The sequence below is a fragment of the Mya arenaria genome, chromosome 10, assembly GCF_026914265.1.
Source record: "Mya arenaria isolate MELC-2E11 chromosome 10, ASM2691426v1".
In the NCBI taxonomy this organism is placed as follows: domain Eukaryota; kingdom Metazoa; phylum Mollusca; class Bivalvia; order Myida; family Myidae; genus Mya; species Mya arenaria.
Window position 1 is genome coordinate 7221655 of NC_069131.1, and position 16906 is coordinate 7238560.

The window sequence follows — 16906 nt, forward strand, 5'->3', positions numbered from 1 at the left end:
ATTATCAACCTAACCTCACACTTGACCCAACATTATCAACCTAACCTCACACTTGACCCAACATTATCAACCTAACCTCACATTTGACCCAACATTATCAACCTAACCTCACACTTGACCCAACATTATCAGCCTAACCTCACACTTGACCCTACATTATCAACCTAACCTCACACTTGACCCTACATTATCAGATCTGTATATCTGTATAAGTGGAAAAAGGGCACCACTCAATTATGGTTCGATAGAATGCGAAAACGATGAGGATACTGTTCACATTTAAAAACAGAAATAATACAAGAAAACCGAAAACAACCAACAGCGTATTAGGTGCTTATCACAATAAGATGATTTCGACCCAATGGGAACTCGCAGCCATTTTCAATGGAAAAGAACATAGGATGTATATGGACGATTTACATGTCAGATTTGTTTACATTTAATTACGCTACATAAAGTAGATCGCGTAGTTATTTCAATTTAGCAGTTAAACCTAAAGACTTTACTTTTAAGGATATTAATTATTCACTGAGAATCAATTTGAACTGCGTAATACAAACTACACGTTAAAACACTATAATTAATAAATATTATTATTATCAATTTTACGAACTATTTCTACTGATGTACCAGCATATAACTGAGGTTGGTTTGGAAAATGGCCGAGAAGTTCCGATTGGATTTCGACCATATGAGCAGAGTTTATGTGAACACATCTTTTTTTTAATTTCATATCCCCGATAATGAAATCAACCCCGTAATTCATTTCTTATATCTACACCAACAGTTCATTTCAAGAATTATTAAAACCCGACTTTATTTTTTTTTTCAAAAAATATGTAAATAGAACGTCCCGACCGTAACGGGAAACAGTTTATCAAATGACGTCACAATAACGCAGGAAAAATCAATCACTTCAAATTACTTTTAAACGTAAAATTGAAACATTAATGGCAACAATACATTCAACATATAATAAATATACACTTTCTAGCATTCTCATTTAAGTTTTTCGGTGCCTGCTGATACAACACAAATAATAACAAGATCATTTATTTTTTAAATATGATTCGCGATCCGAACATATCCGGAGATGTTGCGTCCATCGGATGATAATCGCAATTGCCGGAATGCAGTTTATTAAGGAATGGAAGTTGAGGTGTAAATATTCATAAATGAAGTTCTTATAAACACTGCACACGGAGCGTAATCACCAAAGTACATGAGTAGATCGATATATCGATAGGTCAGAAAATTAGCCATCTCGAATATCAGACCGACTGTGAAACACAATACCGTGGCTACGATAACGAGCCAATATATCGGGTGCGTGTAACAACTCTTCAACTGCATCAATGAAATAATATTGGTAAAGATTATTACGGGAGCCATGCGGGATAACGATCTGCACACTTAACAGATTTCCATTCTAGTGAATCTAGTTTGTGAAAATCGATTGGACAGAATCACTATACTAACTATAACGCTCACAAAATGATATGTTTGATTTGTGTTTTTTTTCTTAAAAAGGGCAACAAAAAAGCAAGTGTTTTTTTTTTTCATTTTTACAAAAACTTTCAAGCTTACACCATGCTTACAACGATTCGCCATATTCACTTAAATACAAGACAACCAAATGTTGTACGTGTGAAAGCAAACCAAACTGATAACTGAACGGACTGGCGAAAATTGAAACAGAATATTTGAGTTATTTATATGAAGTTTTACTCTAAATCAGTGGGTTTTTTTCCCGAAGACATTACATACAACCATATTTCAGTGACCCGTGCACAGGAAACATGCATAACAAGTTGTATCTATTCGCACATCGCAGGAGGACTGTTTACATAAATTGGCACCCAAAAATCTCAACCCCGTGTTACTGCCGATAAACATAGAAAAGCAATTAAAGAGAGCGCTGGAAACTCCACTTTCCGGGGCAAACGGTGAATACGAACGGTATCTAACGCATTTGATTGCATTTAGATAGCGTTTCCTCTTTAGCGGCCAAATATAATGGAGTTAGTTCCATCAAATAACTGAAAGGTTGGGCATAGCCGTGCTTGTGTATATTATATTGAAAATTAAAAAAAAATGCCAAAATATCATACCGGGAATATTCCTGATAATTAGCATTCCGCTGATTGAATGTTCACAAACTGTTTTGCGTTCTGCTTACAGGAGAGGTGAAACGGTTCAATAATACTTACAGTAAAATGAGAAATGGATGAAAGAAAGATTCCACGCTGATGGAATTTGCCGTGAAATGAACGCTTTTACATTTGAATGAGAAATCCTAGCGGTCTGCAACAAAACATATGTTATCAAATATTTTGATTGCGGAATATTGTGTCTTAATCTTGAATTATTATTTCTTGGCAGAATATTGCTTAAGTCTAGGCGGGTGGTTAAGACTGAATTTACTTATAATCAGATGTATCAAAAATGATTGATGTGCATCATATTAGCGCGAGAGTGTCTGGGTTGAATATTAGTAAAAGTGAAATAAGCCAACCACCTTAGTCTATCCTAGTATAGTGGTGTTTTTCCAACTGTTGTTATATAACGGGTGATTACTGAACTAATCTGGCATGAACATATTTTCAAGCATTCTGTTAACATACATTGTTAAATTATCCTTCCTTAAATACACCACTATCGTGTGTTTGCCTGTGTTTCATTATCACGCTTTTGATAAACTTTATTTCTCCGTCGCTAATTCAAAAGTGTAAATGTTAAAGATGCACTCTTACTCCCAAAAAAGATTTACCACAATTAATACAATTGTTTTGATCTTCCAAAAGGGATAAATACATTTCGAAATCAAAAGTTTTTTTATGAATGATACCGAGTTAATTTGAAAAAAAGGTGTGGAAAACCTTGTATTTTCACCTTACGATACGATTGATTTTAAATAAGAATGTCACTTTAAGAAAAACAAGTAAACAAAACAGTTGCTTACCGTCCTAGTTCAAACACTAGCCTTTTATTCTCATTCCACAAGTATACTGCCGGCAATGTCGCATATTAAAAAATATCCAATTTCTCGAGTTGAATTCGTTTACTAAAATTCGTGGAATTAAATGATTTCGACGGGTAACACGCGCATCCAACACAATACACCTTAGACACGGGAATCCACACAAAATACCTTAGACAGAGTCACGTTGAAGTATTCTCAATGTCATTCTTAAAGACGGCACTTATCAGGCAAGCACTAGCGCAGATCCTGTGTTTATTTCAGACTAGTTATTCCTGTGTCTCCCAATTACTACAGGAAATATACTGCTGCTCGTGAGAGAGGCTAGGTTCCAGGCATCCAGCGTACCTGCTTCTTGATTATAATAACCCTTATATATTAATTTCCTCAATGCTATTTGCTGGTACCTGGATACACGTAATCGCCTGTCACTTGAATAATGCAATAAATGACAAGCCTAACATATTGACCTTGATTAGCAGCACACAGGTCAAAGGTCAAACGTTGAAGACGCGACGAAACACGAAACATACACTAACTCGTACTATAAAATAACATCAATATCAATGACTCGCTTGTCCGATCGTTTATAATTACCTAACAACTAACTAATGTGGAGTCTGACATCATTGCTCCTCTAAAATGAACGTATGCAGAGATCATGAGGTATATTCTTAAACATACTAGTTTTACAAACATATACGAGTTGATCCACTTCCAATACGAACATATACGAGTCGATACATATCCAATACAACGAGAATGTATAATGCTGTCTCCATTCCGGTTGTTGTCGTGTTTTATCACGCGGCAAATACGCGTTCATCTGCCCAGAGAGTTGGACGTCAAAATAATATGAAACCTTAGTTGACGCGGTTAAAGTTGTGAGTTGATGTTCAAAAAGCAATATAAAAAATCTTTTTAACCAAATTCAGTATTCGTTTTTCATGACCGACAATAGCAACATACCTTTCAACTCGAATGAATTATGTTATTATGCACTGGCATGTACAAATAAACCATACTTAAACAAACAAATGGTATTTCATTAACAAATATCCATCCTCTCAAGCAGCCAACACGTCTAAATCCCCGCCTTCCATAGCCATACCTGTACACCAATGCCAGTTCCGGGAAAACCCGACAAATTACTTATTGATTCCTGGCAATCAGATCATTGCTGCATTGCTGAATGTGTATCTGTTGTCACGTCTATAGAATTATCACAATGGAATCACTATTTTTGGAGTTGCTGTTTTCATATTAGATATATTGTTGAATATTATGGGTCTAGTAAATATTTCTGTTATAAAGCCATATCTGAATACGAACATTTCATAGTATATATTCACGGAAAATAGGAAACGCTGTATGTTTTAGGGTAAAGTGCCATCGTTGATGAGGTAACCGCTTCGGTGCGGTTAATGATGGGGTACCGCATTCGGACGGTCAATGTTTTAGGTAACGGCCATGGGGCGGTCTTATTGGGGGAGGGTTACCGGCTTGGTGCTGTCAATGTTGGGGATACCGCCTTTAGCAGGTCAATGTTGGAGGTTACCGCCTTGGGGCGTTCTTATTGGGGGAGGGTTACCGGCTTGGTGCGATCAATGTTAGCGTGGCCGCCTTAGCGCGTTCAATGTTGGAGAAACCGCATTTATGCGTTCAGTGTTGGAGAAACCGCCTTCGGGTGCGGTCAATGAAATATCAGTGAACCGGTTTCCGGACGCCAAACCTCACATTTGCCGAAGCAGTTCTAAATAATTGCAAAAGTAATCATATAAGCCTCACTTAATGCCAGTGTGGTTAGGCTTAGTTGACAAGTCCTCCAGTCCTTTTATTATTGGAATTGATAAGTTTACAATTCAATTACAATGTTGAGCCAAACACACTGATACCTGAAGGCAGTCATATACCATTGCAGCAATCACTAAAACGTCATAAATCTTGCTTGTCTGACAGGCACGTTGTTGTTCGACCCGACGGGCATTCATTCTCACCAACCAGATACACAATCTTGCAAGTTCTAAGCTGTTCTGATTAACCATGCAAGTCGCTCTCTGATCACAAATAACATCAAAAACTCGCTTTTTTAAAGCAATTAGCAAACTTCGTGCATCCAGATAAGCTTCAATTGTTCTTGGCTCTCCTCTGTGTTTTCAGGAAAAAAGCAGGAAGACGATGATGTATGTTTACCTGGTTGCCTTTATGAAAAGTACAGGAATACTATGTATACCAGGTTGCCTTTGTGAAGAGTACTATGCTTTTTTCTGAATAGTGTGCATATAAACGAACATTATAAAAGCAATAAAATGAATCACGTACTCGAAGTTGTGGAATATATAATTGTATTATATTGCTCTGCAATGTCTTGTTCTTCAGTCAGAGGCAGCAATTGTTGGTGGAATTGTCAATACGAACTAATTAATATGAAGATATTCTTTATAGCCACATGTTGAGGTTAAGTGAAAAGACAAACTTTCGATGAGGCATGGAAAATTACAGGGACTTGTCAAGATACGTTTCCAGGTCGAACAAACTCCAAACAAGACACTCAACGCTTCACAACAAGGAAATATTTACACAACTATCAAAATGCTGGTACGGTCGGTGAAAACAAGTTATAACTAACTTATAAAGTACTGTTGTTAACCAGGGTCAGTTTTTGTTCTGGATAGAGTCAAACTAGGTACCATACTGAGAGGCAATTTGAATATCCTTGACAGATGATCTGACATGTTTCCTTTTCATCAGAGGTGGATATCTGTAAACCAAACTTCTCATACATACTGACTGGGTTGAGGATATGCAGATAAACATTCAATTCAATGTCTGTATCGTCCCACAGTAGGGCATATGCAGTTTAAAATTCAATTCAATGTCTGAATCGTCCCTTAGCAGGGCATATGCAGTTTAAAATTCAATTCAATGACTGGATCGTACCATAGCAGGGAATATGCAGTTAAACATTCAATCCAATGTCTGAATCGTCCCGTAGAAGGGCATATGCAGTTAAACATTCAATTCATTGTCTGAATCGTACGGGCATATGCAGTTTAACATTCAATTCAATGTCTGAATCATCCCATAGCAGGGACTATGCAGTTAAACATTCAATTCAATGCCTGAATCATCCCATAGCAGGGCATATGCAGCTTAACATTCAATTCAATGCCTGAATCATCCCATAGCAGGGGATATTCAGCTTAACATTCAATTCAATGCCTGAATCGTCCCAAAGCAGGGAATATGCAGTTAAACATTCAATCCAATGACTGAACCGTCCCTTAGCAGGGAATATGCAGCTTAACATTCAATTCAATGTCTGAATCGTCCCAAAGCAGGGAATATGCAGTTAAACATTCAATCCAATGACTGAACCGTCCCTTAGCAGGGAATATGCAGCTTAACATTCAATTCAATGTCTGAATCGTCAAATAGCAGGGAATATGCAGCTTAACATTCAATTCAATGTCTGAATCGTCCCATAGCAGGGGATATTCAGCTGAACATTCAATTCAATGCCTGAATCGTCCCATAGCAGGGGATATTCAGCTAAACATTCAATTCAATGTCTGAATCGTCAAATAGCAGGGAACATGCAGCTAAACATTCAATTCAATGTCTGAATCGTCAAATAGCAGGGGATATTCAGCTAAACATTCAATTCAATGCCTGAATCGTCCCATAGCAGGGGATATTCAGCTAAACATTCAATTCAATGTCTGAATCGTCAAATAGCAGGGAATATGCAGCTAAACATTCAATTCAATGTCTGAATCGTCCCTTAGCAGGGAATATGCAGCTTAACATTCAATTCAATGTCTGAATCGTCCCAAAGCAGGGAATATGCAGCTAAACATTCAATTCAATGTCTGAATCGTCAAATAGCAGGGAATATGCAGCTAAACATTCAATTCAATGTCTGAATCTTCCCAAAGCAGGGAATATGCAGCTAAACATTCAATTCAATGTCTGAATCGTCCCAAAGCAGGGAATATGCAGCTTAACATTCAATTCAATGCCTGAATCGTCCCAAAGCAGGGGATATTCAGCTAAACATTCAATTCAATGTCTGAATCGTCAAATAGCAGGGAATATGCAGCTAAACATTCAATTCAATGTCTGAATTGTCCCATAGCAGGGAATATGCAGCTTAACATTCAATTCAATGTCTGAATCGTCCCATAGCAGGGCATACGCAGTTAAACATTCGATTCAATGTCTGAACCGTCCCAAAGCAGGAAATATGCAATTAAACATTCAATGTCTGAATCGTCCCATAGCAGGGAATATGCAATTAAACATTCAATGTCTGAATCGTCCCATAGCAGGGAATATGCAATTAAACATCCAATGTCTGAATCGTCACATAGCAGGGATTATGCAGCTAAACATTCAAGTCAATGTCTGAATCGTCCCATAGCAGGGAGTATGCAGCAAAACATTCAATTCAATGTCTAAATCGTCCCATTGCAGGGCATACCCAGTTAAACATTCAATTCAATGTCTGAATCATCCCATAACAGGGACTATGCAGTTAAACATTCAATTCAATGTCTGAATCGTCCCAAAGCAGGGCATATGCAGTTAAACATTCAATTTAATGTCTGAATCGTACCATAGCAGGGCATATGCAGTTTAACATTCAATTCAATGTCTGAATCGTACCAAGGCAGGGCATATGCAGTTAAACATTCAATTCAATGTCTGAATCGTCCCATAGCAGGGGGTATGCAGTTAAACATTCAATTCAATGTCTGAATCGTCCCATAGCATGGTATATGCAGTTAAATATTCAATTCAATGACTGAATCGTCCCATAGCAGGGCATATGCAGTTAAACATTCATTTCAATGTCTGAATCGTCCCTTAGCAGGGCATATGCAGTTAAACATTCAATTCAATGTCTGAATCATCCCATAGCATATGCAGTTTAACATTCAATTCAATGTCTGAATCATCCCATAGCAGGGACTATGCAGCTTAACATTCAATTCAATGTCTGAATCATCCCATAGCAGGGACTATGCAGTTAAACATTCAATTCAATGTCTGAATCGTACCATAGCAGGGCATATGCAGTGAAACATTCAATTTTGGTGTTTTTGGGGTGAAACATTTGCCGAAAACCATTGGATATAAAAAGCGTCAAATGGTATGCGAGCATAACGTCATTTTAAATGTAGTCTGTGCAATTGTGTCCAATTCCTGACGTGCGATTTTGGACAACAGAAAGATCGAAAAGTTCGAAACAGAGAACAAAATCAAACTGCATAACAGAGTTATATGTACTTTTCTGATAAATACAAACCACCGGAAAACATAAACTACCATGGTAACTAAAGAGATATACCTATCAGACAAATTATAGCTAAGATATTGTTTGAAGGAAAACGAATCCATGTCTAACAGACAACCAACGAGAGACAAATAATTGCACTAGACGACACACAAAGATTACATAAACAATAAACTCTCAGAGGGTTACCGCCGTGGCAAAAATTACTTGTTACCCCAAGAAATCTGGCGACGATTAATGAAACACATTAGTGCGCCATCGAATTATCATAACAGTTTTCCTATTAAGAATCTTTGCGTCAGGTTGTCTGAATGGCTTTATGGTTTTAATAGAGTAGTCATAACATGGGCTATAACACTTATGATAACGTCATTATACAAAACATCTTTGCATAACTGGAAGACGAACTAAGCGTCTTGAATGACGTTAACTGTTGTTTTACTGTATAGCTGCAATTTACATATGTACAGAGGCAATAATCTAACAATTTGGAACTACAGCAACGCTAGGTGAACCAATTTACTCCACGACATTGTAGCTCTAGGAAATGGCATTAGATCAATTCACATTTTTAGGTATGCTCTATTCGGAACGTAATTTTCACAATGATATTGGTGAAGGAACATTTCTATGCCAAATTTAACGATGCCATAAAACCCAAACTCCATTCAGGTACATATACGGATTGTACGGACATGTATGGACTCGTGTATGGACAGGTACATGTACGGATTGTATGGACACATTTAAGGACGGGTACATGTATGGACAGGTACACGTATGGACAGGTACTTGTATGGACAGGTACACGTATGGACAGGTACTTGTATGGACAGGTACACGGACGTTCCCACATATCGACCTTTGTTAGGTACTTTACCATTACTCCCATTATAAAAATATACCCACTAAAGCCCTACTTACCCTAACTAACCCTACCCAACAAATGTTACCCAACAAATTTGATCTTCTATCAGAAATGAAGGAATTAGTACCCAATATATACCCATTCGTGTGTGCGAATGGACAGGTACACGTAATGACAGGTTCTTGTATGGACAGGTACACGTATGGACAGGTACACGTATGGACAGGTACACGTATGGACAGGTTCTTGTATGGACAGGTACACGTATGGACAGGTACACGTATGGACAGGTACACGTATGGACAGGTACACGTATAGACAGGTACACGTATGGACAGGTTCTTGTATGGACAGGTACACGTATGGACAGGTACACGTATGGACAGGTACACGTATGGACAGGTTCTTGTATGGACAGGTACACGTATGGACAGGTACACGTATGGACAGGTACACGTATGGACAGGTTCTTGTATGGACAGGTACACGTATGGACAGGTACACGTATGGACAGGTTCTTGTATGGACAGGTACACGTATGGACAGGTACACGTATGGACAGGTTCTTGTATGGACAGGTACATGTATGGACATATAAGCTTTGTAGGATATGTTCATGCTTTTGCTAATTCGTGTCTGCGATATTACTCGGGGTCATTTTGCGCTGGTACTCAGAACATATAAACTGCTCTTCTAGATTAATTCGATGGGGTTTGGGCAGGAGGTACACTCTCAATGGCGCTCATCAACCCATACCTTACTAGTAGAATATCTATAGAGCAAATACAAATATCGACGTCTGATGAGGCATATTCTATTTCTAATGAAGTGCACTAGACCCGGGGGACCAGAACTCTTATTAATTAGGAAATTATTATGAAAGTTGATCTTATTTTTCAAACCGATCAATGGAAGCCATTGTCCCAGGAGAGCGTGTAGTTTGATCGGAATCTGCGTAACGCTTATTAAACACTGTTGACCAATAGAGGAATTGGAAGTTGGAGGATTGTGTTGTTTGCACGAGTCTGCCGGGCGGAACTGAGAATGTTGATGAGATTGAATTAATTTACCTCGAATACAGAGCCGGGGGCTGGTGACAACTTACTGCATAATGAAATTGGCCAGATGGGACTGGAGCAGTCAGTTGGTGTCGTTTTATCCCGTTTGCTTATGGTGCAAATAACAAAACGCATATAGTTTTTGTCTGTTTTCATTTACTAGTATATTAACATGTACATTTAAAAAAACACCAATAGAACATGCCATATAAATCTTTCGGATGCCCAAAACACATCTAATTATAAGAAAAAAGCCACGGTTCGAATGAGACTCTTCTGAATAGCAAGGGTAAACCGGACAAACACGGAACAAATTGGACCTAGAAGGAATATAACAAGGCTTTAAATGTCTTAACAAATCAATCAACACACGGCCAATGTAAGCATACGAAAACACAACTGATTGAATTTCTCCAGAAAAGACTTATCTTCATTCGTTATCAGAATTGCAAAAGCAAGTATTGATCAAATAATCCTAGTCCATGCGATGGTGCTGTAGATATTCTTTTGTTACCATGCCATCATAACCACCACACGAGGCACAGTGACAGAATAGTTTATGTACGTGGAATTGACTGTGTGGGTCGTTCATCGAGAAGTTTTGGAACAATTGTGTACTTCATCAGTAGAACGGCGTTGTAAAAAATGTCTCGTAGGTACAAAAAACTAATATGATTCTAATTGAAATGGCCCTCAGAACTCCAATAGTATTGTAGGTTAATTATAATGTCACTCAAAGCACAGACAAACGCGCAATTTAAACAAGGCGTCTGATCGTTTAGACATCCAGAATGCAACAGTTTTTGCTGAAACGAAAACGAGTGTGTAACAATGTAATTTCTTAGATCGTATTACGGACATGTAAGAAAAGTTTATTGTACCAATAACAATGTGTATGCATGCATACCCTCACTAAAACTAATAATTGGTTAAACAAACAAAATATTTCTACAACTCCGTAAAATACCCGATACATCTACACCGACCATGATATTAGTATTAATTTGTAAACGAGAAAATATATGCAATGTGTGTTCCTTTACCAATACTTAAGATCCAAGGATTCAATTAAGAAAATCTCCAATAAAAGTAATATTATTAGCGGAATGAGCAATTTCTCTAAAAGCATGTGACTATTTTTGGGAGCACCCAGTCCTACAATGACGGTCATTTCCATCGAACGAACAAATGTCACGCACATCACTCAAACCGGGATAGTAATGAATATTCAGAGCGAGTTACCGTCTTGAATGGATATGAGTTTAAACCTTTAGCTACTGAGGAAATAAATGTTTGGAACATAAGTGAACGAGGGTGCGATAAGTCCTGCCAATGATGAACTTATATAATACATGGGATGGAAGTGGGCTAAGTAACCTCCTCTCACCCAAAAGGTCGTGGTTTCAATCCCCTCCAGGAGAACTTTCTCATGACCTCTGACAAAGGACACTTGACGGTGTTCTGCTCATGAAACGGACTCAAAGGGAACAATGTTGCGCTATATTCACGACCGAGCGTAGGCTAATCGGATTATTATGACAAAAATAAGGCAGATATCAAGGGAAAAGAACAACTTTTACTTTACGTTTCTGAACATATTTGGTAATACACATATTAACTACTGGGACAATGCAAACAATATATTTTAATCCCCATCCATACACTTATAATTGAGTACATGACCGAATGTTTGGATTCTCGAATGCTCTTCATGATCGTATTCGTAGCCAGGGGTCAAGCCCAGTAGTCAGGAGTCAAGCCCAGTAGTCAGGGGGGAAACCCAGTAGTCAGGGCTCAAGCCCAGTAGTCAGGGCTCAAGCCCAGTAGTCAGGGCTCAAGCCCAGTAGTCAGGGGTCAATCCCAGTAATCACTGGCAAGTCCAGTAGTCAGGGCTCAAGCTTAGTAGTCAGGGGTCAAGTGCATTAGTCACTGGCAAGTCCAGTAGTCAGGACTCAAGCCCAGTAGTCAGTGGGCAAGCCCAGTAGTCAGGGGTCAAGTGCAGTAGTCACTGGCAAGCCCAGTAGTCAGGGGTCAAGTGCAGTAGTCAGTGGGCAAGCCCAGTAGTCAGGGGCAAGCCCTGTAGCCAGGGGGCAAGCCCAGTAGCCAGGGGTCAATCCCAGTAGCTAGGGGACAAGCCTTGTAGCCAGGGTCAAGCCCTATAGCCAGGGTCAAGTTAAATAGCCAGGGGCAAGTCCAGAAGCCAAACATTTAACCAAGAGTCTATTGGATCTCAAGGATCAACGTTGAGGATAACATGCATAAGCCAGTTACATAAAGACAACCTTTTAAAAGGCGTAATTGTCTGTCAAACATGCTTATTCTGGTAGTATGATTGAACCTTTATTTTTTTTATAATAATTTATTCTAGCAAGACTGTAGGAACCGGTACTGGTGTATATTTTGAGAGACCATGGGTCTTTTTCCTGTGTAAATACCAGGCCATGAGTACATAACCTATAGCACTAAAACACATCCAACATGTTGATGATCGAACCCACAACATCTCGGATGTCAGCCGGCCACCAAATCTCTGACCCTCAAGTTACACCATTTGATATAGAGATCCAAATCACGTTCATCAGTGAAAAGAAGAATGTTGCGACATCCATAACGTTTGGTGCTAGACATATAACTCAAATAAGAACGATATAAAATCGTCAACCCTCCTCATTTATTGGAAAGTCAACATGTACGCACGATGGCCTCTCGCATTTCACAGCAGCATACTTTTTATGATCTAAAAACATGACTCCAGTAACTTGACTATAGATTTTCAATTAAGCTGAAGATTTGGTGTCACGTGTTGTTTGTATTAATTATTAAGCCGTCCAAGGGAAAAAGGTCATCAATTATTAAACCGTTAACTCGCTCATGTTTTTGTAAAATGCACAATTTTGGTATGACGAAATAAAGTGTGGCAAATCATACGGAGTGTTAAAAATAAGATTCCAACAGCTGGAATCCTTCAGCAATTTTTGATATTTGTTCAAATATCGTCTTTGAAGACAACAATGTTCATAAGCGATAACAATGCTAATAATCACTTTAATATTTACAGATAACTTAGTGCGTGATTGGTTGACTGACATTATCACGTGATGTTATCAATCTATTGCAATGAGATAAAAATATTAACCTATTTCGTTGAAGTCCCGATGGACTTGTGGTTAAGGCGTCGGTTTTTTATTGACAATACCACCGTGGGGTCACACTCCACTAAATTCAAAATACTTTTTTTATACTATAGCTGTATTTTTGTGCAATTTCGATATCATAAAGTACAATTATGACAAAAAAAGTGCATTACCCGGAAAACTTATTTTTGCTCCAAAACATGAGGGAATACCTTTAAAGGGAAAATGTAGGCAGCATTAGAAAACAAACCAAATCAAAATGTAAATCAAAATGTTTACCTATAGTGAAATCAGGTTTTAATTATTTAGTTATTCTAATACAAAGATTTGCTAAACACGATTGCGTATTGTTTTACTGTGAATTAAAGCATGTAATGAGGTTCATCGGTTTAAATGCCATATATCACGAAACAGCACAGTCCCTTAACGGGCGTATTGATTTCGGCAGCTAAATTTTTCTCCAGTTTGTTCATGCATAGATTCTCAACATTCTAAGGCATTCTACATTATAAGTTATAATTGTGCCATTTAATATGTGTGTTGTTATGTTGCCTTTGAAAGTTATTTACATAATGTTGCCATTGGATGGATGTGGTATATCGTCGATTTAACATGTATGTGTTAAAATGTTGTCAATAAATAGATGTGCTTTATCGTCGATTTAGCATGTATGTATTATAATGTTGGTAATGAATGGATGTGCTTTATCGTCGATTTAGCATGTATGTGTCATAATGTTTTCAATAAATGGATGTGCTTTATCGTCGATTTAACATGTATGTGTTATAATGTTTTCAATAAATAGATGTGCTTTATCGTCGATTTAGCGTGTATGTATGTCGATTTAGCATGTATGTGTTATAATGTTGGTAATGAATGGATTTGCTTTATCGTCGATTTAGCATGTATGTGTTATAATGTTGGTAATGAATGGATGTGCTTTATCGTCGATTTAGCGTGTATGTATGTCGATTTAGCATGTATGTGTTACAATGTTGGTAATGAATGGATGTGCTTTATCGTCGATTTAGCATGTATGTATTATTATGTTGGTAATGAATGGATGTACTCTATTGTCGATTTAGCATGTATGTGTTATAATGTTGGTAATAAACGGATGTGCTTTATCGTCGATTTAGCATGTATGTATTATAATGTTGCCAATGAATGGATGTACTCTATCGTCGATTTAGCATGTATGTGTTATAATGTTGCCAATGAATGGATGTGCTTTATCGTCGATTTAGCATGTATGTATTATAATGTTGCCAATGAATGGATGTACTCTATCGTCGATTTAGCATGTATGTGTTATAATGTTGCCAATGAATGGATGTGCTTTATCGTCGATTTAGCATGTATGTATTATAATGTTGCCAATGAATGGATGTACTCTATCGTCGATTTAGCATGTATGTGTTATAATGTTGCCAATGAATGGATGTGCTTTATCATCAATTTAGCATGTATGTTTTATAATGTTGTCAATAAATGGATGTGCTTTATCGTCAATTTAGCATGTATGTATTATAATGTTGTCAATAAATGGATGTGCTTTATCGTCGATTAAGCATATGTGTTATAATGTTGTCAATAAATAGATGTGTTTTATCGTCGATTTAGCATGTATGTGTTATAATGTTGTCAATAAATGGATGTGCTTTATCGTCGATTAAGCATATGTGTTATAATGTTGTCAATAAATAGATGTGTTTTATCGTCGATTTAGCATGTATGTGTTATAATGTTGTCAATAAATGGATGTGCTCTATTTTCGATTTAGCATGTATATGTTATAATGTTGTCAATAAATGGATGTGCTTTATCGTCGATTTAACATGTATGTGTTATAATGTTGTCAATGAATGGATGTGCTTTATCGTCGATTTAACATGTATGTGTTATAATGTCGTCAATAAATAGATGTGCTTTATCGTCGATTTAGCATGTATGTATTATAATGTTGGTAATGAATGGATGTGCTTTATCGTCGATTTAGCATGTATGTGTTATAATGTTTTCAATAAATGGATGTGCTTTATCGTCGATTTAACATGTATGTGTTATAATGTTTTCAATAAATAGATGTGCTTTATCGTCGATTTAGCGTGTATGTATGTCGATTTAGCATGTATGTGTTATAATGTTGGTAATGAATGGATTTGCTTTATCGTCGATTTAGCATGTATGTGTTATAATGTTGGTAATGAATGGATGTGCTTTATCGTCGATTTAGCGTGTATGTATGTCGATTTAGCATGTATGTGTTACAATGTTGGTAATGAATGGATGTGCTTTATCGTCGATTTAGCATGTATGTATTATTATGTTGGTAATGAATGGATGTACTCTATTGTCGATTTAGCATGTATGTGTAATAATGTTGGTAATAAACGGATGTGCTTTATCGTCGATTTAGCATGTATGTATTATAATGTTGCCAATGAATGGATGTACTCTATCGTCGATTTAGCATGTATGTGTTATAATGTTGCCAATGAATGGATGTGCTTTATCGTCGATTTAGCATGTATGTATTATAATGTTGCCAATGAATGGATGTGCTCTATTTTCGATTTAGCATGTATGTGTTATAATGTTGCCAATGAATGGATGTGCTTTATCGTCGATTTAGCATGTATGTATTATAATGTTGCCAATGAATGGATGTACTCTATCGTCGATTTAGCATGTATGTGTTATAATGTTGCCAATGAATGGATGTGCTTTATCATCGATTTAGCATGTATGTTTTATAATGTTGTCAATAAATGGATGTGCTTTATCGTCGATTTAGCATGTATGTATTATAATGTTGTCAATAAATGGATGTGCTTTATCGTCGATTAAGCAAATGTGTTATAATGTTGTCAATAAATAGATGTGTTTTATCGTCGATTTAGCATGTATGTGTTATAATGTTGTCAATAAATGGATGTGCTTTATCGTCGATTAAGCATATGTGTTATAATGTTGTCAATAAATAGATGTGTTTTATCGTCGATTTAGCATGTATGTGTTATAATGTTGTCAAAAAATGGATGTGCTTTATCGTCGATTAAGCATATGTGTTATAATGTTGTCAATAAATAGATGTGTTTTATCGTCGATTAAGCATATATGTGTTATAATGTTGTCAATAAATGGATGTGCTTTATCGTCGATTAAACATGTATGTGTTATAATGTTGTCAATAAATGGATGTGCTTTATCGTCGATTAAGCGTGTATGTATTATAATGTTGTCAATAAATGGATATGCTTTATCGTCGATTTAGCGTGTATGTGTTTATAATGTTGTCAATAAATGGATGTGCTCTATTGTCGATTTAGCATGTATGTATTATAATGTTGTCAATAAATGGATGTGATTTATCGTCGATTTAGCGTGTATGTGTTATAATGTTGTCAATAAATGGATGTGCTTTATCGTCGATTTAGCATGTATGTATTATAATGTTGTCAATATATGGATGTGCTTTATCGTCGATTAAGCATATGTGTTATAATGTTGTCAATAAATAGATGTGTTTTATCGTCGATTAAGCATATATGTGTTATAATGTTG

General features: G+C 36.9%; 1 protein-coding gene across 6 annotated transcripts in view; it reads right to left on the bottom strand.

Annotated features, from left to right (window-relative positions):
- The window catches only part of LOC128206680 (potassium voltage-gated channel protein Shaw-like), a 91382-nt gene that overhangs the window by 56180 nt on the left and 18296 nt on the right, over window positions 1-16906 (bottom strand). For 5 of the 6 annotated variants that reach the window (XM_052909294.1, XM_052909292.1, XM_052909293.1 and 2 more), the window contains exon 1: window positions 2963-3309. The exons of the other annotated variant lie outside the window; for it this stretch is intronic. The gene's annotated coding sequence lies outside the window, so the exon portion shown is untranslated. Of the gene's footprint in view, window positions 1-2962; window positions 3310-16906 lie in introns of those variants that run through there. 6 annotated transcript variants of the gene reach the window in all.